General features: G+C 34.5%; 1 protein-coding gene across 1 annotated transcript in view; it reads right to left on the bottom strand.

Moving 5' to 3' along the window:
* Positions 1-20,763, bottom strand: part of LOC106131500 (tachykinins) — a 49,119-nt gene extending 28,356 nt beyond the window's left edge. Inside the window, exon 1 of the mRNA XM_013330613.2 lies at positions 20,651-20,763. The gene's annotated coding sequence lies outside the window, so the exon portion shown is untranslated. The remainder of the gene's footprint in view (positions 1-20,650) is intronic.
* Positions 20,764-21,376: the final 613 nt, after the last annotated feature.

The following is a 21,376-nucleotide window of genomic DNA, read 5'->3' as shown; positions in this document are numbered from 1 at the left end:
TAATGAAACCGAAACGCTATATATTTTTATCCCTCTATCCAACTTTATGAGAATGTTAACAATGCGTTCTGTCAACTTGTATCTACGAGTGACGGGGGTCATATTATTATTCAAATCGCAAGGAACAATAAATACCCGAAAACATTTATGACACAAAGTATGTGAAAGTAATGTACCGCGATATACATTTATTTAACAAAAATATCTTTTTGTACAATTTTTGGAGTTAAAGATACGGTCAATGGCCTTTGCAGCGTCGTCAGCCGAATTAAACAAAAGCTAAGATATATCATAAATTTATTGAGATGTCTTAAAAACCGACTAAGGGATAGGCTTATAAACTTGGGCTAGCAACCTGTCCCTATTTGAATCTCAATTCCGTAATTAAACTATACAGCTAAACTTTACATTTTAGTTATTTCAAGAGCGTTGGCTCTGTTTAGACCGCAAGGAATACACTTTGGCTCTGTCAATCCCGTTAGGAATGAAGGATTTTAGAGGATAAGTTTGACCAAAAGCCCTGGAAGTTCTGTGTGTTATCGATTCCAGATAAGCTATTGATATAGATAAGATGAATCTAACAATATTTTATATGCACTTGTTAATGATAAGAACATTACCATACTCAGAATATCTCACTGTACTTTATGGATATCATAATGTCAAACTTTTATCTGTTAACATTTTTCTTCTATAAGAAAATTTATTAATTTAATAATTCTCATTTTTTTGGTTTCACAACATTATTTTAAACTAAGTTTACTGTCGCTTCCAAAGCCTCCATGCAGAAAAAGCGGTAACAAACCGCACTGCAGCATTTTCTTCTACAATATTAATAAGAAGGATTTACAAATAATCTTTTTCTTCAAAGTATCGGTCACAAGTAAATATGGAACCGGGATAGTTTGCCCACGGGTTACGGGTCAGACGAAACCTTTTTGGGACGTATCAGGTGCGAGAATCTTTTTGTCGTGTTTCTTTGAAGTCACTGTGAGGAAAAAGAAATAACTTTTTTATCTGCATTTGTAAGATGAAAATCTCACTAATATTATATATATACGTTCATACTTGTAATCACGTATTTATCCCTTGCGGGGTAGATAGAACAAACGGGCATGAAAAGACTGATATTTTAAACAAATTTATATGGGAGAAAAACAAGCATTTTTAGCTCCAATTCATATTTCATTGACAAAGGGTATCGTAGAGCCTCGTAGCACTTCGTAGCATTGCTACGACTCTTATATGAAGCTACGAATTTCGTAATAAAACATTAACTCGCTCTCTTCACAATTTGTTTAAGTACCATATGGAGGTTTCCTCTGTGACAAATATCATCAAAACCGGGCCAGTAGTTTTAGAGTTCGTAAAAATATTTAACCAAAAACAATTCGACTCTATATAATAAATTAGTACAAAACTCACGCTTTTTTATCACAGAACAAAACGCCAATTGACATACATAAACATATGATTGTATTAAGCTAAATCTTAGAATTGAGTTTCAAATAGTAACACGTTGCTAGCCTATCGCCTACAATCTACATAGTATCATTATAAATGATAGTATGATCATAATAATAATAAAATCAAATATTCCTCATATTTGTTTACATATTTCATTAAGCTGAACGTGGCCAGTCAGTCTTTTCAAGACTGTTAGCTCTGTCTACCCCGCAAGGGATATAGACGTGACCATATGGATGTATATATGTTTGTTTACAAATTCGATTCCCGTCTTTGTTTTCATTAAACAAATTCAAATTAATTGACCGAATAATACTTAAAATAACTGTTTTGTACGTAAATAAGTTGTCTTTTTATCGGTTTGTCACGCCAATAAATATTTTGTTGAGTTCGCGGTGAAAACTCATAAAGCCGCGGTCATAAAGCTGAGGTTACACGCTGTATTTTGTTTTATCACTATATCGTATGGGCTGATTTATAAGATGGGAGCGATTTTTCAATCAACTACAAAAATCCTTCACATTTTCGTTCATAAAAATTATTTTAGTTTTAATGACGTCATGTCACCGTTAACAACTCATCAACTGACAAACTATTTATTAAAATGTTGTTTGATTTAGGTTTCCTTCCTATTTCTTGAATTAATCAGTAGACGTGCGGCAGGAGTAGAAGAACACGCCTGTCACCCTTTCCATCATGTCTCCTATCTCGGGTCTGCTGGAAGAAGATTTCTTTTGAAATAAGCAGAACCTTTGTAATTTTGTTTCTTGTGTTTATCAGTCTCGATGTTTTCTGTGTACATAAATGAGTAAATAAATAGGAAAACGCAGTTATGAGAATCCGATGGGAATATGACGACACGCGGATGGCGCTACAAAATATTTATTTATGAACAAAATACTATTAGATTCACAGACAAATTATGGGGCCGGATAAATATGATATATTTACGGCCTCTGTGGCGCAGCGGTAGTACGCTTGTCTGTGACACCGGAGGTCCCGGGTTCGAATCCCGGCCTGGGCATGATGAGAAAAGAACTTTTTCTGATTGGCCTGGGTCTTGGAATTTTATCTATATAAGTATTTATTATTAAATATAGTATCGTTGAGTTAGTATCTCGTAACACAAGTCTCGAACTTACTTCGAGGCTAACTCAATCTGTGTAATTTGTCCCGTATATATTTAATATATTTAAAGTTCTTTTCTCATCATGCCTTGGCCACGATTCGAACCCGTGACCTCCGGTGTCACAGACAAGTGTACTACCGCTGCGCAGCTTTACTTGTTCGTTTATTAATCGCTACCTCTTCTAACTTAAGCCATAAAGAGGCGAGCCCTATTTGATTTTACAACAGCTAAGAGGCATTTTAACTCAAATTGAGGTAATTCCAACCAATGTATTTAGCGACACCTGGTTGGTTTATTGACCCCGTGATAGACAGACAAACATGCTAATGTTTTGTCATAATTGACAACTGTAATATTTATGGTTCAGGGCTACCTACTCGTATACTTTGGTATTAATTTAGCTTCTTTGATTCCGTAATCAAAGAGTTATAAAATGTAATATGTAAGTTGAATGGGTAAGTACATACAAACATACATATAATCACGTCTATATCCCTTGCGGGGTAGATAGAACGACAAGTAAGTCTGATAAGCCACGTTCAGCTGTTTGGCTTAATGATAGAGTTGAGATCCAAACAGTGACAGGTTGCTAGCCCATCGTCTCGAAGAAGAATCCCAAGTATATAACCTATTCCTTAGTCGCCTTTTACGACATCGACGAAAGAGATGGAGTGGTCCCATTCCCATTCTTTATATTGATGCCGGGAACCACACGAACATTTATAATGTCTATGAAGATCGGATTCATAATTATACCTACTAATGATATGATTCTTCTTTAAGGCGATGAGCTAGCAACATGGCTATATACTATTTGAATTCTGACGAGATATACATGGCATAAGGGATAAATATGTAATTATGTTAATTTATGTTTATTAAGTATATAAATAGTCATAAGAAGGCGTAGACGAACGTATCGTGGTCAGATCAAGTGACAAAAAGTCAGGTCAAGAGTACCCGAAACAGTCGAGCTCGGATGAAGAGATTTATGAATGTGGATGAAGCGAAAGAAGTGTGCAGAGATCGTGGCATGTGGAAAAATGTGATCTCTGCCTAACCAGGAAACTAGGACGAAATAAACACGATCCTTGGCAAGATAATTACCCCCACTTTATGACTTTAGGCGTTTTGTCTAACTTCTTGACATTTGTCTGTTTAAGACGATCAATTTTGACATTCCGTCGTGGCCAGACCCACCCTGGGCGGTAAAAATACAAGTTCATAGTCGAATTTGGATATCTTTGAAATTTTGTAATTATCTATACTAATCTATACTAATATTATAAAGTTGAAGAGTTTGTTTGTTTGTTTGTTTGAACGCGCTAATCTCAGGAACTACTGATTCGAATTGTTTTTTTTTTTTGCGTTGCATAGACCATTTATCGAGGAAGGCTTTAGGCTATATAACACGTAAACGCTGCACTAGATGAATGTGCAAATGTGCATTTAAGCACGTCCATGGCAAAGAGATCATAATAAATAAATAAATGTTTTATTTCTCACCAAAAAATAATATACATTACATTGCAGAAAATCAATGTGATGTGTAGTTCCTGGCACTAATACAAAAAAGAATAGGACCACTCCATCTCTTTCCCATGGATGTCGTAAAAGGCGACTAAGGGATAGACTTACAAACTTGGGATTCTTTTTTAAGGCGATGGGCTAGCAACCTGTCACTACTTGAATCTCAATTCTATCATCAAGCCAAATAGCTGAACGTGGCCATTCAGTCTTTTCAAGACTATTGGCTCTGTCTACCCCGCAAGGGATATAGACGTGACCATATGTATATATGTATGTATGCAGAAAAACAAAGGTACCTACAGATAGATTATGGTGGGCTAATACCTGAACTAGGATGGTTCCTGTATTTCAGGTTATCAGCCTTCCACCTCATATTAGTGATCTAAAGTAATTCAAAAACTAAACATGTTAATTTTGTTTTTTTATTTTTGTTTTTTTTTGTAGATGGTGTAGTCCTATAGGTACTTAAGTACTGAGAACCACAAGGCCATCTTTTGACTGTAAAACTTAATAATATTTTGGTTGACTGGAAGAAATCCCGATTGGAATAAGTCCGCCATTGTAAATATTCTTCTCAATCCAATGACAATTTTAATGTGTAATAAAGAGTTTACAAAACAAACAAACAATATTTATAAAAGATTTCGGATTGAAATGTTACGAATTATGCATATTTGATAGGCAGACATCAAACATAGATTATATCTTGTTTATTTATTTAAGTTGGACTTTCGTTAGCTTATTCTCATAAGCCCTCTTGGGCTTTTGATATACTTCGTATAATATTCTTGAAATATACTTATAAATACGTTAATATTCAAATCGATACGCTTTCTAGAACTGATTAAGCCCACAACACTACTCGCTCGTTCATATGTCTCTCAACATTTATATTGAACTAGCTGTGCCCGCAACTTTGTCCGCGTGGAACAGTTATTTTGGGCATCATTAAGCCCTCAAGGATGATTTTTTTTTTCAGATTTTCCATTATTTCTTTGCTCCTTATAGTTACCTTCTTCGATAAATGGTCTATTGAACGCAAAAATAAATTTTCAATTCGAACCAGTGGTTCCTGAGATTAGCGCGTTCAAACAAACAAGCAAACTCTTCAGCTTTATAATATTAGCATAGATTAAAGTTACTAATCATTATCACCATCATTTTTTCGTCTGTCTATCTTTCTATCAGTCAAAGAATAAGTCATTCTATGACTTACATGCAGAATTTTCAGCTGAATTTCTTAATGACGAAATTGAAAGAGCAGGTCAGTTATAGGTCCTTTCCCTTAATTGACTTTTACATTCTGCAACAGTAGCAGACAGACCGACATTTAACCTAGATATTTTCATTTACTGTTATGATTAACAGTTACTTGCAAGCAACGTGGACAAATAACACGCATTTATCTAATTTATTAAATTATTTTATATATATATATTATATTAATTCTATATTCATGTTTTTTAATGTAGACAATGTGCATTCGTCCACGATTTAGTTTTAAGAGATCTATATTTGTAAATTGACGTCCAATGAAAATGCTGCAGTGTAGTTTGTTCCACTGCTTCGTCTACACATGCGCTTTGGAAGCGGTAGTAGTTATAATTAGATTTAAGTGATGTGACGTCAATAAGTGATACCATGTATCCAATTTTGAAAATTAATCTATTCTATTCTAATCTATTCTTAATGTAATTAATCACAGGTCTAATCAATCGTGTCCACTTTACACTGTAAAAAATGTCTACCGCCTAAGTCATAATTACCTTGCCCTGTGAAAAATGTATGTACTACTCCCTATGTCACGGTGACCATCACTTAACCGCCTACAATTGATTGAAAACCTGAATAAATATACACTTTTCTGTGTCAAATCGCAAACAAAAATGTTGGTCACTGGACTATCCACTATAGACTAAACCTGTGTTTCTCAAACTGTGAAATGTTACTCTTGGGGCCAACAGATATGAAAGACCAAATAGGTACATAAATTGCTCCTTTATATACATAATTTTGTGTACATAAATAAATAAATAAAATAAAATTAACTAATTTTAGCTTTATAATTTAGATGGAATCAAGATTAACATATTTTATGTGCATTTTTCACGTTAAATGTCCCAATTTAACTTTATTAAGAATCTGATTCTATATTTTGAGAATGTATTTTAAATCTGCACGAGAAGAGATTGTTTGTTTGTAACAGAAATATACAAAGACGGATGATTTTTGTGTACGATTAACATGTATTATTCTATCCTCATTTATTTATAGAGTGCCTATCACCTAGGCACTAGTGCACATTTTACAGCTGTCAATTGAGGTAAAATATAGGGTTGTAACTTTCATTACCTTTTAAGCCTTTAACTATTGTTCTCGCCACTTTTCCTGTGCAGTCCCCAATCATTTTGGTTCAATTTATGTGCCCCAGATCGTACACATCAAAAGTATTGCCCGACACTACTAATTCGACAAAAATAAAAAATGATGCAACAAAACATATAAAAGGTTTGGAAGCTATGGCCATCGTGAAAGGTAATCCGCTAACCCAGGATAAATGTTGACAGAATGCTTGAAAAGGCCCAATGTTTTTAACCTCTGAACCCCGGGCGTTTTAACTGTGCCAATAGTTGGTGACTTCTGTATTTGTTGGTACAACAATCTTTCTCCTGGTACTAGTCCCTCACATCTGAGTACTCTCTGAATACGATCATATGCATACTGATTTGATTTTCAAAAAAAGGTAAAAAAAAATATTATTATATTTTATTGTTTGTCATCACTATCATATTATATCGCGCTAATCTCGGAAAGTTTTTTAAAAATATAATTATAAGCACACAATTTTTTTTATAAAGCTTTGAAACATTCATAAGAGTATTATATTTTAAGTAAGCCTTTGATATCCTATCTTTAAATAATTTATGTAACCATAAACTAATGATCCTATGTTATCTTCAACTTTTCTGGGTAGTAATTACTCAAAGATTATTTAAATATTTTTTAAGGAAACTTGTAAAGTTATAATGAGGTCACCTTCATCTTCTTTTATACAAGCTCTTGTACACGATTCCGCTTGTTTACATAATCACTTGTTTTTACATGCAACTTCGCCCGCGTGAATTATGCGCCATCTACCGAAAGCAACGAATTTAACGCCATCTACAAAAAGCTACAGATTTAGCGCCGCCTACAAAAAATACAGGTTTTTATGTGTCCTTCTCCAGACTCTTAATTATGTAATAAATTAAAATAATGAACGTCATATTACAAAAAGATTGGTTTACTAGATAACCCTTAAGGTTGTTAACAAACACGTTTGACGGCCTCTGTGGCGCAGCGATAGTACGCTTGTCTGTGACACCGGAGGTCCCGGGTTCGAATCCCGGTCAGGGCATGATGAGACAAGAACTTTTTCTGATTGGCCTGGGTCTTGGATGTTTATCTATATAATTATTTATTATAAAATATAGTATCATTGAGTTAGTATCTCGTAACACAAGTCTCGAACTTACTTCGAGGCTAACTCAATCAGTGTAATTTGTCCCGTATATATTTATTATTTATTTATTTATTTATTAAACAAATGAAATTACTTTCGCATTTATGATATTAGTTACAATTCACGCTAACTAACTTTAAAAAGAAGATTACCATTAATTCCCGAAATAAATGCTTTTCCCGAATTTGAAATTTTGAAAACGAATTTGAACAACCGGCAAAGCCGTAGGCAAGACTTGTATAATGTCGTTTTATGATTTTCTGCTTCATCATTCGTATTTGTCAACAGATGGAAACCAATATAATTATGCGCATGCATAAATATTAAATACCTAACTTCAGAAATAAACCATTGATTTTTAGATAACATAAATACATACATACATACATACATACATAAAATCATGCCTTTTCCCGGAGGGGTAGGCAAGGACTCCATCTTTCCACTTGCAACGATATCTGCATACTTCCTTCGCTTCATTCACATTCGTAACTCTCTGAGATCAGACCTTTTGCTAGAACGTCTCCGTTTTGATCAAGGTGCGTTCGTCTAGGCCTAATTCTTATGTCGATATAATTGAAAAATAATTGTTGAACTGTTAAATTATAAATTTTATTAATGACACTTATGCTCCATCAGGCAAAAAACTTCGAGAAACCAACCTTAGTCCTAAAAAAACATGGCGGTTATGATAACAAAATAAAAAAAACAACCGTCTAGATAATATTATATTTTTCCATCCTGTAACCCAATTTACCTTTAAAGGCGAATATTATCCTGTATTATCTCAATTATCCAGACTCCCGGTTTCTTGAGATAAAACTTGTTAATACCTCAACTTTTGGCTGTATAAAGTTTGTGAAATTCGTTCGATGTCATTCGTTCTCTATGGAAAAAAACAACAGGCTTTATAAATTACATTTTGAATGCTTATTTATTTTGAACTTTTAATATGAGTACCTAATGTAAAATCTTTATAAGTGCGTATCATATTGTAGAAAATCATTAAGAAAAAATAATTAAGATATATCATCACATAAATAACTTCATACTTTTTGTGTCCTAATTTTCCATTGCATACACTAACTTGCCCGTTTTCCATAAGGGTTGGCAGAGGTTAGTTAAATGCTTTACATTTAGGAATTAGAGACTGAATTTACATACATACATATATCATGAAATTACATACATATTTCATGAAATTACATACATACATACATATGTATATCACATTTTTATTAAACAGCTTAACGTGGCCTATCAGTCTTTTTAAGACTGTCGGCTTTGTCTACCCCGCAAGGGTGATTATATGTAAGTAAGTGGTAGATAGAGCAAATTTACACTCGGCACGACCCCTGATCGCTTCCAATTTTCAGTATTATTATATATTCTCATAATTCTATCTTCTTACATAACTTGAAATCTTCCAACCAATTTACTCGTATATCTATATAGTAAATTGTTTGTAAACTACACAACATTTTAGCCGACAACATTATCAAAGGGAACAGATTTAATAACAAATGGATCCCATTTTGGTCCCTGGGGAACACCCCGGAAGGCGGGCTATCACAGGTCAATGTTTATCATAACATATAAATGTAGTATTATTTGTCAATTCTATCAATTGTACCATATATCGGAAACCTTCCGTGTTTTCTTTGAATTATTTTGTAACAGCTTCTGACCGCGGCTTGAACTTCGCAAAATATTTACTTCTATTTTCCGCAATTTTACCTTCTTCCTCTATTAAGTATTTATTAGAAATTAATATACCGAAAAAACACACAGATTGAGTCAGACAACCCCTAAGTAAGTTAATTAAGACTATTTTATAGTACTTACGTGGTTCCCGGCACCAATAAAAAAAAAGAATAGGACCGCTCCATCTCGTTCCCATGGATGTCATAAAATAGGATTAGGATATAGGCTTATAAACTTGGGATTCTTCTTTTAGGCGATGGACTAGCACCTGTCACTATTTGAATAAGCCAAACAGCAGAACGTAGCCTATCAATGTTTTTAAGACTGATCTGCTCTGTCTATCCCGCAAGGGATATAGACGTGATTATATATATGTGTATGAATTTTATAATACTTACTTTTATAAGCTTAACGACCAAGTCCAACGGATATCGAAACACGACCGAAATCAAGGTAACTTTCTATGTTACCTACATCGAAAAATGTAGAAAAAAATGTAGGTAAGAAGATTTTTTTGTACAAAGTGAAAAACCTTTTTACATTGTGACTAGTGAGAAAATCCGGAGCCACCAAAGAGTAATTGCGACGAGTGAACCATAACTAACGCTTTTAAATAACTAGTGATTGAAGATGCCTCCGTTGCGACGTCAACTATTAGTCTATTAATCCCACCAATCAGAGCACGGAATTATTTCCGCACACACATTAGTTCTGGCACAGTTTCTGATGGAAATTGTAGAAGATATACAAACATACCTCAACATGTGTATTCTCAAGAATCTCTTAAATTCTGATCACAATTTCGGATTCCACAGAGGTACTAAGAAAAAGATAAATTTAACAAAACAAATTATACGAATAAATAGGGTAGGGAAAAGATATGGAGAAAAGAAGGCTAAGCGTGAGTTAGTTCGACTATATAAAAGTAATAATCTAACTAACTCAGAAAAGTGTCCTTGATACATGGTCGAGGTATAATTTGAACCGATGTCCCCCACACGCTCATGCCGACCACCGAATGACTGGATAAATTGAATTGTCTATCTCTCAAATATTCACTTAGTTCATACTTCGATGACAACATACATATGTTTCATTTGCTCTATCTGTAGCAGATGTTATTGCAATCAGGCTCAAAAAAGTTCTAATATAACATAGGTACTTTTTAGACATCATGAGCGTCATTGGTCGAGCGGTTAAAAAATAAATTATTTTCGCGCGCGTTTTCCCGCCACCGCACCAACTGTCAAAGTCAAACAACAGACTAAAAAGTATCATGGCGCTAATCTGGCCGTCACATCTAACTACATACAGCCTTATCATATGCGAGCGAGTCTCATTGTGATGCATAGAAAGCAGACAGAACTAACATTGCATTCATAATTGTTATAATATTTCAAAAGTTTATTTTGTATATGTGAGTAATGTTTTACGCGGTTTCCAATATGGCCTTAGGTTTTTTTCTCTTTTAAAATATTTGTTTGGTTACTTGCGATTTAGTTCTTGAACAAAGTAATTTTAATTACATTCTTTTAATTCACCCCAATAAGAAAAAATGGATCTATCACTACTAATAAGGACCAAAATGTATTACAATAAGGTACTTTTTAGTGCATTACAATGTACTTCTGCACTTGACTTCTGACCTCTATATTCAGCGATGTACGTTGCAATGTTTTTCCAAGCTGAATATAATAACGAAGCTGCAACAGGCTGGAATAAGTTTGGAACTCCATTACGGGGGTATACTGTTATAAGTGATGTCGCGTTGTCGGCATGATAGCCGTTGTAAAACTTGTATTGTAGTTAGGAAGCGAATTACATTCACGTCATTTATGTTAACTATAGTACCTGGGCGACCGAGCCGAACTAGGTGTTTTTTTTTATTCTTTCGAACGTAAAGGTCTGTCGGGATCTTAGCCACTGGAAATCAATAGTCTCTGCCTACTGCAATGGAAAACAGGTGAGCCGGTTTGTGTGGATGTTTCAAATGACATCAGAAATATAACATATAAAAATTGTTTTTCTATTAATAAACTATATAATTTATTAAACTATTTTAACCCTGACAATTTAAAAAATATATTGAATGAAAAAAAAATGGAGAAAAGTAAGGACTTTATTGTTATTTATCTTGCTCTGCGCCAACGCCAATCTCCTGTTTTCCTAACTTCCACCCAAAGGTTGACTGGAAGAGATTGCATTAGCGATAAGTCCGCCTTTGTACCATCTCTGTCTGTTTGTATGTTTTACTATTTTGGTGCAATAAAGAGTTTTAATCTCTCTATCTATTTTTATAGATAGCCCATAATAGAATAGTACAAAAGCTTTTTTTTTAAGATTAAAAGACAATTGCTTTCTACCTAAAGCCAGTGTGTAAATACGCCTGACAGGTATAAAGTGCACCGCGCGACTAAAAGGCTTTTCAGTTTTGTTTTTATTTGTTTTTCAGAGGATACATATGTATTTTCGTATAGAAATGTATTACATACAATTGATATCTTTATTACGGGGTAGACATAGTCAACAGTCTCAAAAAGAAACACGTTTAGCTGTATGGCTTAGTGATAGAATTGAAAATCAACTAGTGACAGGTTATGCTAGCCCATCGCCTACGAGAAGAATCCCAAGTTTATTAGCCTTTCATAGAAGGATACTAATTCAGGCTAAATAGGTACTTAATTCATCAATTCAGATTTCCATGAAAAAAAAAATTACTATTTTAACTTGACGGGGATGAAACCCTCCTTGTATGCCTCTGAGACAGACAAATTTGTCACTACCCCATAAAGGGTCGACAAAACTTTTGCTTTTGAACTGAGACCGGCCATACATTTTTATTCATGAATCGTTTTATTGAATGAAGATTGCTATTACCACGGGAAACCTTGAGATATGAAATTTCCAATTTATATACTGAGTTCATTTTGTCACAGTTTTCGCTAGCAAAGATCAAAATTTTGTTAATACAAATAGGGTTATAATAAATAAGTTTATATCTTATTAATTACTAGCTGTGCCCGCGACTTCGTCCGCGTGGAATAGTTAATTTGGGCATCATTGAAGCCCTCAAGGATGAATAATTTTCCCCGTTTCTTCTACATTTTCCATTATTTCTTCACTTCTAATAGTTGCAGCGTGATGTTTTATAGCCTAAAGCATTAATCATAAATGGTCTATTCAACGCAAAAAAAAATTTTTAATTCGAACCAGTCGTTCCTGAGATTAGCGCGATCAAACAAACAAACAAACTCTTCAGCTTTATGATATTAGTATAGATGTACTTAGGTACATAAATAAATTAATTAATTAATTAAAATAACCTTCGAAAATAATAAGAAAATATAATATGATTTCCGGCACTTCAGAATAGGATCTCTTCATACCTTTCTATGGATGCCGTAAAAGGGGATTATGGGAAAACTTCGGATTCTTTTTGTAGGCAACCTGTCACTATTTGTATCTCAATTCCATCAGTACGCCGCCGGCTAAAACGTGGCTATTCAGTGTTTTCAAGATTGTCAGCTCTGCCTACCTTACCAGGGATAAAGACCTAATATGATAGTATTGACAGACCACAATATAAGTCGAAATTATTTACATTTACATCAAACAACAAAAATACAAAACCGCCAAACGAATGACACATCGTTCAAACCCAACTTTATAGTTTCATAAAATAAAACTGAGACAGTTTTTATTCTCAGCCAAGTAGCTGTTTTTCGGCAAGCTGTTTATGTATGGATGAGATTTTACATCTTTTGTATATTGTGTTCAGATATCAAATATTTCATTTTTATAAGTACAAAATAATGCCTCTTTAGCAGACTGGTAGGCATCACAGCGTACTATTTCTCTTTCCACTAGAAAAAATCTCTAAAAAGCGGGGATCTATATCAATAAAAATTAACACATTTAATAATACACATTTTCTTCTAATTAATCAAAAAATTAAAACACTATAATAATAATTAGTAATTATAAACTTAATCTAGGGCTAGTACCTACAAATATCTAAAAACAAGTAAAAGTCCGAAATTAAAATTACAATTTTAAATAAAAATTCTAAAGTAATAGAAATTTTGTGTATATTTTTATACAGACATAAAAGTACTTCCCATGTTGACAGAGTCGCGTACGAAAGCTTGTCTTGAACTAAATTACACAAAGCACAGCGTAACATTGCAAAGTCATTACATTATATTGGCAATACATCTCAAATCAAATCCGAGGGAAACCGACATTCTCAGCGGGAAAATTGTTTGAGTGGCACCGAAATATTTTACGTCTAATCTCATACAATTCAGTTACGACAGCCCTACTAAAAGATAAAGGGACTCAAAATACAGTGTGTTATAAGTTAACATGATAAAGTGATTTGAAGGAACGCTTAGGTACCTCAATAATACGCATTTTATAATTATTTATTGTCTCAAAAATAATGAACCAATTTTATGAAACTTGGACTTTCAATCAAATAGAATCATTTTCTTTTATTTGTTGGCGAGAAATTACTAAACAAACATATCAACAACATACCTACGCTTACAAAAGATCCAACATTAATTCTTATTATTTTTAATTTCAAGAATACCTGATAATTGTTAGTTTTTTTTTTTTTCTTAGACATAGTTAGATATTTTTATACACACGTATTAATTCCTTACAGGGCAGTCAGGGCTAACAGTCTAATAGGGTATTTAAAAATAATAGTATTTATTCATTCTTTTCAATTAATGCATAAGATCAACAATATATTTTAATTATAATTGCAGGAAATGAACACAAATGTTGACAACAGGAGTTTTACGTTTTTTAAAAGTCAACGTAGGATGAAACTTTTTTTTATATTACCTTGTAGATAAGTACTCGTTGATGCGATATTAAACCTAAATAAGTTAGCTTCCTTCCGAGCAGATCTCATTTTGGCTATCTAGACATAGACTAGGCATAGGCATAGACTTAACTCAATAGAGGGGAATAACCTCTGAAAATTTATTTTAAAACTAGCCGCTTGTAAGACTTTGATCGTTTGAGAATTTCTAGAAATAGACATTTATACATACATTGAGGTGTAGACAGAGCCAACAGTCTTGAAAAGACTAATAGGTCACGATCAGCTTTTTGGCTTAATGATAGAATTGAGATTCAAATAGTGACATGTTGCAATAGATAAAAAAAGTTACCGATCATAATTAACTTTTAAAAGTCAACGTAGTACGTAAGAAAAACGGAAGGCCTAGACTAGACCTGGTCCTGGGTAAAGGGTCAGGTCAAGAGTACCCGGAACCGCCGAGCTTGCATGAAGAGAGTTATGAATGTGGATGAAGCGAAGGAAGTATGCAGAGATCATGGCAAGTGAAAAGATGTAGTCTCTGCCTACCCCTCCGGGAAAAAAGCGTGATTTTATGTATGTATGCATAATTAACATATATTCTATTACTAGCTGTCCCGGCAAACGTTGTTTTGCCATATAAATATTTTTTAAGTAGATAATTTCTAGTTAAAAAAAAATGTTAAGGGTGGACAACCCTATCACTAAGGGGTATGAAAAATAGATGTTGGCCGATTCTCAGACCTACTCAATATGCTCACAAAATTTCATGAGAATCGGTCAAGCCGTTTCGTAGGAGTACGGGAGCGAACATTGCGACACGAGAATATATAAGACTAGACGCCACCCGCAACTTCGTCCGCATGGATACCCTATCAATCCCGCGAGAACTCCGGGATAAAAAGTAGCCTATATGTTATTCTGGGTCTTCAGCTGCCTACATACCAAATTTCATCGTAATCGATTCAGTTATATTTGCGTGAAAGAGTAACAAACATCCCAAACTGACATACTCGCAAACTTTCGCATTTATAATATCAGTAGGATATATATAGACATACAAAATGCAGGTATGTAACAGTAGGTAAGTACTTTACGGCAGAAACTTGGCTATTTAACTTGTATGCGGTACACACGTCTGTCGGCCTACGTTCCTCTTCGGACCACTGATTCCCTGCGGAATACATTGGTACGAAATAACTCGTGCGGTATCGTAGTAGCCCCCCGGAATTTCGCTATGTTAACTGTCTAAGGAACAAAACATGACATATAATCACGTCTATATCCCTTGCGGGGTAGACAGAACCAACAGTCTTGAAAAGACTGAAAGGCCACGTTCAGTTGTTTGGCTTAATGATAGAATTGAGATTCAAATAGTGACAGGTTGCTAGCCTGTCGCCTAAAATAAGAATCGAACAAGTATATAAGCCTATCTAAGGAACAATAATCAATTAAATAGCTTAGCAGACATATGTACATACATTGATGGCTATTTCAAAGTTCCAAAAAGTCCGAAATATTAGGCTCGCGGTAATTCTTATAGAAATCCCGGTAACACAAAATCTCGTGGTAAGGTATTTAATTCGTTAAGTGTGCCAGGAACCACACGGCACACTAAGCGAATAACCACAAGATTTGTACTGTATCTACACGCAAAATATCGTCGCGAAATTGCCCGCATAAATGTCAAATGCTAGATGCATACAGGATGCATATAAAATATGTATGTTTATGCACTTCATACTCATATGTGACGTGCTAACCGACTCGTGAATCACGCACGTTTACGAGTTGAAAATAAAGAAGTTTTAAACAAACGTCATAACTTACACTGTGGTTCTAAAGGAGATGTCTTAGGAATAACATTTACTAGTTATTTCGCGTGTTAATTAAGCTAATATTTTCCTTTTTTCGTGAATGAGGTAGTCTCAGGTAATTCGTAAGTTGACTACCTAAGTAACTTATAAAAATCACATAGATTTAACTAACTTTTAAGTCCAAAGTGCCGGGTGATTCCCGGCACCGATATAAAAAAGAATAGGACCACTCCATCCCTTTCCAATGGATGTCGTAAAAGGCGACTAAGGAATAGGCTTATAAACTTGGGATTATTCTTTTAGACGATGAGCTAGTAACCTGTCACTATTTGAATCAATTGTATCATTAAGTCTAACAGCTGAACATGGCCTATCAGTCTTTCAAGTCTGCTGCCTTTGTCTACTCGGTAAGGGATCTCTTCTTCCTCCTGGCTTTTAGTCCCGGTTGAATCCTCACCACTCTGAAGAGGAGCCTGGGGTATGCCTTTGACCATGAAATCTGTATTGGGTGAGTCAGGTTTTTACACGAAGCGACTCCCGTCTGATGTCCGCAACCTTTGCAGGGAACCTAACCCGTATTGGATCGATCATGGTTACACATCCAGTTGGCTGATTGTCTTTCAAGACTGCCTCAAAATGATTTTTCGAAACATCCGAGATAAAATGATACGTTACATGCGCGTCTAATACCAATGGTATTTATAAATAAATTACTATCAAGAAGACCTACAAGTTATAACTGCATTATTACTACATATCTTAACAGTTATTACCTGGGCATCCTCATTTCTATTCTAATGAACGTTGTTCAGTCCACTTGACAGCTGTATGAAGATGTTATGAACCGCAGATATCTGCCTCAGGCTATTGCTCAGACATCGATAACATCTTAAAGGTGACCGCAGAACTAAAGCTCATACAGATCATTATTTGCATTTATGCAATACTAAAATGTTATAACAACTATTTATTTTACCCATAATATTTTGTTAACTTTGCCAAGTGACTGGATGTTTTGGAGGGAAAAGGAAACATAACATAACATAAAATCACGCCTTTTTCCCGGAGGGGTAGGCAGAGACTACATCTTTCCACTTGCCACGATCTTTGCACACTTCCTTCGCTTCGTCCACATTCATAACTCTCCTCATGCAAGCTCGGCGGTTTCGGGTACTCTTGATCTGACCCTTTGCCAGGACATCCTTAATTTGATCAAGATACGTTCATCTAGGCCTTCCCATCACGACTTTTCCCTCCACACTCTCCTTGTATAGTCAACCGACTTTCATTCATCCACTCCACCAAACTATCTTAACATACCCTTTTCTATTCCTGTTAAGGAAAAGAGGAGTCATTGATTTTTGGCAGATACCGCGATCAGCTGATCGACCTCCGCCATGTTTTTAGAGTTAGTTAAAAATAAGTGTTTTAAGTAAGTATTAAACTTAATGTTTTTTAATTATACGATTTAATTTTTTTAATTATGTACATACTATTAACACCATCTGCGGCACAATGTGCTTGTCTGAGACACCGGAGGTCCCGAGTTCGAATGCCGGCCAGGGCGTGATGAGAAACATACTTTTTCTAATTAATTGTGTGATGTTTATCAATATAAGTATTTATTTTAAAATTTCGTTCGTTAGTGACCTCTTTAGCGAGAAAAGAGGCGTCATTGATTTTTGGCGAATATGTATCAGATCAGCTGTTCGATATCCGCCATTTTTATTTTAGAGTTAGCTATTACTCATAATTATGCTTCATCATTTCTAATGAATATAGTTCAGTCCACTTGACAGTTGTATGAAGACGTTATGAACCGCACATAATGTTGCCTCAAGATATTTGCTCTGATATCGGGAACGCCGTAGAAGTGACCACAGAACTACCGAGCTCATACTCGTAACAGATCAGTATTTGCATTGATGCATACTAAAATGTTATATCATTTATTTATAGGTACACCGTTAAATTCTATGGTTGCAAAGTTCAGAGTGTTAGTGTGGTGAACAAATTTATTTACATAATATGATACCTAAACCTTATCTTATCTTGTCTTTATTTCGACTGATTCTGGTATATCAAACATATGCATCAAATAGTGCCGTGTGGTTCCCAGTACCAATTGGGATAGGCTAATAAACTTGAGACTGTTCTTATAGGCGATGGGCTAGCAACCTATTACTATTTGAATCTTAATTCTATGATTAAGCCTAACAGCTGAACGTGGCCTGTCAGTCTTTCAAGACTGTTTGTTTTGTCTACCTCGCAAGGATATAGACGTGATTATATGTATGTATGTACTAGTAATTAGTAATAGGTATGTATTTTGGACAGGGATAAAAAAGTATTGATTTATTCTATCTACATTCGAAATTTAATTATTTTAGAACATCATATGAATACCACGGTCTCCATTCACAACGCATGCCCTTTCATTTGGCATCATTCGAGCGAGTGATAAAATGTATCGATATTTTTGATTGATTACTCCAATTCTGCTTTAGAATAATTTATACTGGAATGTCGAACCTTTTTTTATTACTGTTTATACTTTATGCCTTCCCTCACCCAAAACAGGCAGGATAATATAAGCGTATACTCAGCTCGTCTCCAGGAAGGTGAAGATATAACCGGGACTAAGTCAAGAAGAAGAAAGTTAACGCGGTGTTCTGCAACAGCGCACTCTTTCTTACTACATACACATACATATGGTCACGCCTATATCCCTTGCGGGGTAGACAGAGCCAACAGTCTTGAAAACACTGAATGGCCACGTTCAGCTACTTGGCTTAATGATAGAATTGAGATTCAAATAGTGACAGGTTGCTAGCCCATCGCCTAAAAAAAGAATCCCAAGTTTGTAAGCCTATCCCTTAGTCGCCTTTTACGACATCCATGGGAAAGAGATGGAGTGGTCCTATTCTTTTTTGTATTGGTGCCGGGAACCACACGGCAATATATTGGTGCCAGGAACCACACGGCACTCTTTCTTACTTCCTATAAAATTACTTTAATATCCTTTTTGTTCCTTCCTATCACTAGCCACGTCTTTTTTTTTAACGTGTGGAATGTCATCCGGCCGGCTACGGTAAGCTACACGGTGCCATCGCCACACTCCATCTCATTTCCCGTAGATGTCGTAAAAGGCGACTAAGGGATAGGCTTACAAACTTGGGATTATTATTGTAGGCGGTGGGCTAGCAACCTGTCACTTTATGAATCTCAATTCTTTCATTATCTTAAGTAACAGCCGAATGCGGCCTTTCAGTCTTTCCGAGACTGTTGGCTCTGTCTACCCCGCAAGGGGTATACCCCATATATATGTATGTATGTACCTCCTTAGTAAAATAATTGTATCACAAGCGTTTAATAAACTAAATTTATACCAATTTCATATCTCAATCCAGCCGTGAAATTGCAATAAACAAACTCACATTTATTGTACAAGGAGTTTGGTGAATGTGTAAATATCGTGTTATTTTAAATTGTGTATAAATAGGGTAGGAGCTTTACAACTTTTATCATTATAGAAGTTATATAACTAAAACCGACTAACGTTTTCATCAATTGCTTATAAAAATTCCTACCTACAGCTATAAATGGTCTTTCTCTCTTTCATTAGCGTCTTTCCCATTGCATTAAGCTTAGAATTTAGATATCATACATACATATATAAATACGTCTATACGCCTTGCTAGGTAGACAGAGCCAGCAGTCTTAAACATACCTCGGCCATGTTTATCTGTATGGCTAAATGATAGGTTAATATATATCATTATAATTGAGGTTGCTAGCCCATCGTCTACAAAAAGAATCCCAAGTTTATTAGCCTTTCCCTTAATCGCTTGTTACCACTCCATGGGTAAATATGGTTTATTTTAAAGTAATTTAAATATCAGTTAAAGGATTCCGTATCTGTTTGCCATTTTCGGGAGACTTACTGACAAAGTATGCTTTTAACGTTAAATTCACCTGTAGGCTTAGTTAAGTTTTCTTTAAAATAAGCACTGTAATTAAAGCACATTTGTCTGATATTTCGAATCATTGAGATTTTTTAAATACATACGTCGGAGATGAAATTTATAATTTTATGAATTGACAAAATTATTTTTTTTACCGATGTATGTATTTTGTATTGGTCTCCGTAGGTAAAACTTTATTAAATCAACATCCATATTTTTTTTTTAACTTTTTTGTAATTTTTAAGCATACAGCGACGTAATTTTGTTTATTCGAGAACAATGAATTTCTTAAAATCCCAAAAATAGATAACTTACTTAATTTAAACAAATTTCAAACTTGCAGGTTCTAGTTGTTTAAGTGTCTAATTTAGAAGTTTCATATAAATTTCGTTGCCCAAAATATACAGCGAAAATATTTTCTTATTTATGGTTTTTGTTTCCAAAATACCTACGTATCTTAATTGATAGCTGTATTTATAAATAATTAAGAAAATAATTAAAATAACTTAATTTTTTTATTAACCTCCATTTTTCAAAGAATTGGTTAAAATATTTTTACGAGATTATATTTAATGCTCTTCTAAAAAGAAAGGATTCTTTATATAATGAAATATCTTAAAAATAATATTGTAAAACCAGTGTTATAATTATTTTTAGTAAAACACATATTAATACACATTTAATTAAAATAAATTCACTTACCCGATATATGTTTCAGCAAAATAAAACAAATGTTAAACACAGTTCATAACTTCCGAACGCAACTTCGCGTAATCTAAAATGGAGCCCGCGTTCTATCGCGCGGGAAAAACAGTTGAACTGATGGAAAACGCGGGAAAACGCCACTACTTACACGCCCGATCGACCAATCACAATCGCCGTACGCCTCCGCGCTAAACTCTCCACCAATCACGTTAAAGGCGAAACACTCAAAAACTTTAATAGGTTTTTCGTGTCGACATTGTTATTATTATCGTATTAATTATAGGGAAATTTGTTTATCAACAGAGCAAGTGATGAGTGGACCATTTGCGGATTATCCATCCGTTTTTGTATTGCGATTACTATTAATTGATGGAATTTGGCATTTTCGTCACATGAAAGACCGCCCGCATTTTGCGGAAATTATAGAAAATGGAGATGTACGCCCTGTACGCTATTTATTAAGATATATTACGCTTATTGACAGATGTTTTGTTTTCAAACCATGCCGAAATAATGTAATCTAGTGAAAACTATTTTAATATGCCAATTTTTTTTTAATTACAGAGATAAATTACGTAAAGTAGGTATTAAGAAATCAGGTAAAAATGGGAAATATAAAGAATCGAAAAAGAGATCGGAATGCCTCATAAGTTGCAAAATAAGTAATATTTTGTGAGGACGCAGTAAATAGTAGTGTAAATCAAAAGTGCTGAAATGAAAAAT

This window comes from Amyelois transitella, chromosome 20 (genome assembly GCF_032362555.1).
Source record: "Amyelois transitella isolate CPQ chromosome 20, ilAmyTran1.1, whole genome shotgun sequence".
Lineage (NCBI taxonomy): Eukaryota > Metazoa > Arthropoda > Insecta > Lepidoptera > Pyralidae > Amyelois > Amyelois transitella.
This window is presented reverse-complemented; position numbering and strand designations above follow the sequence as displayed.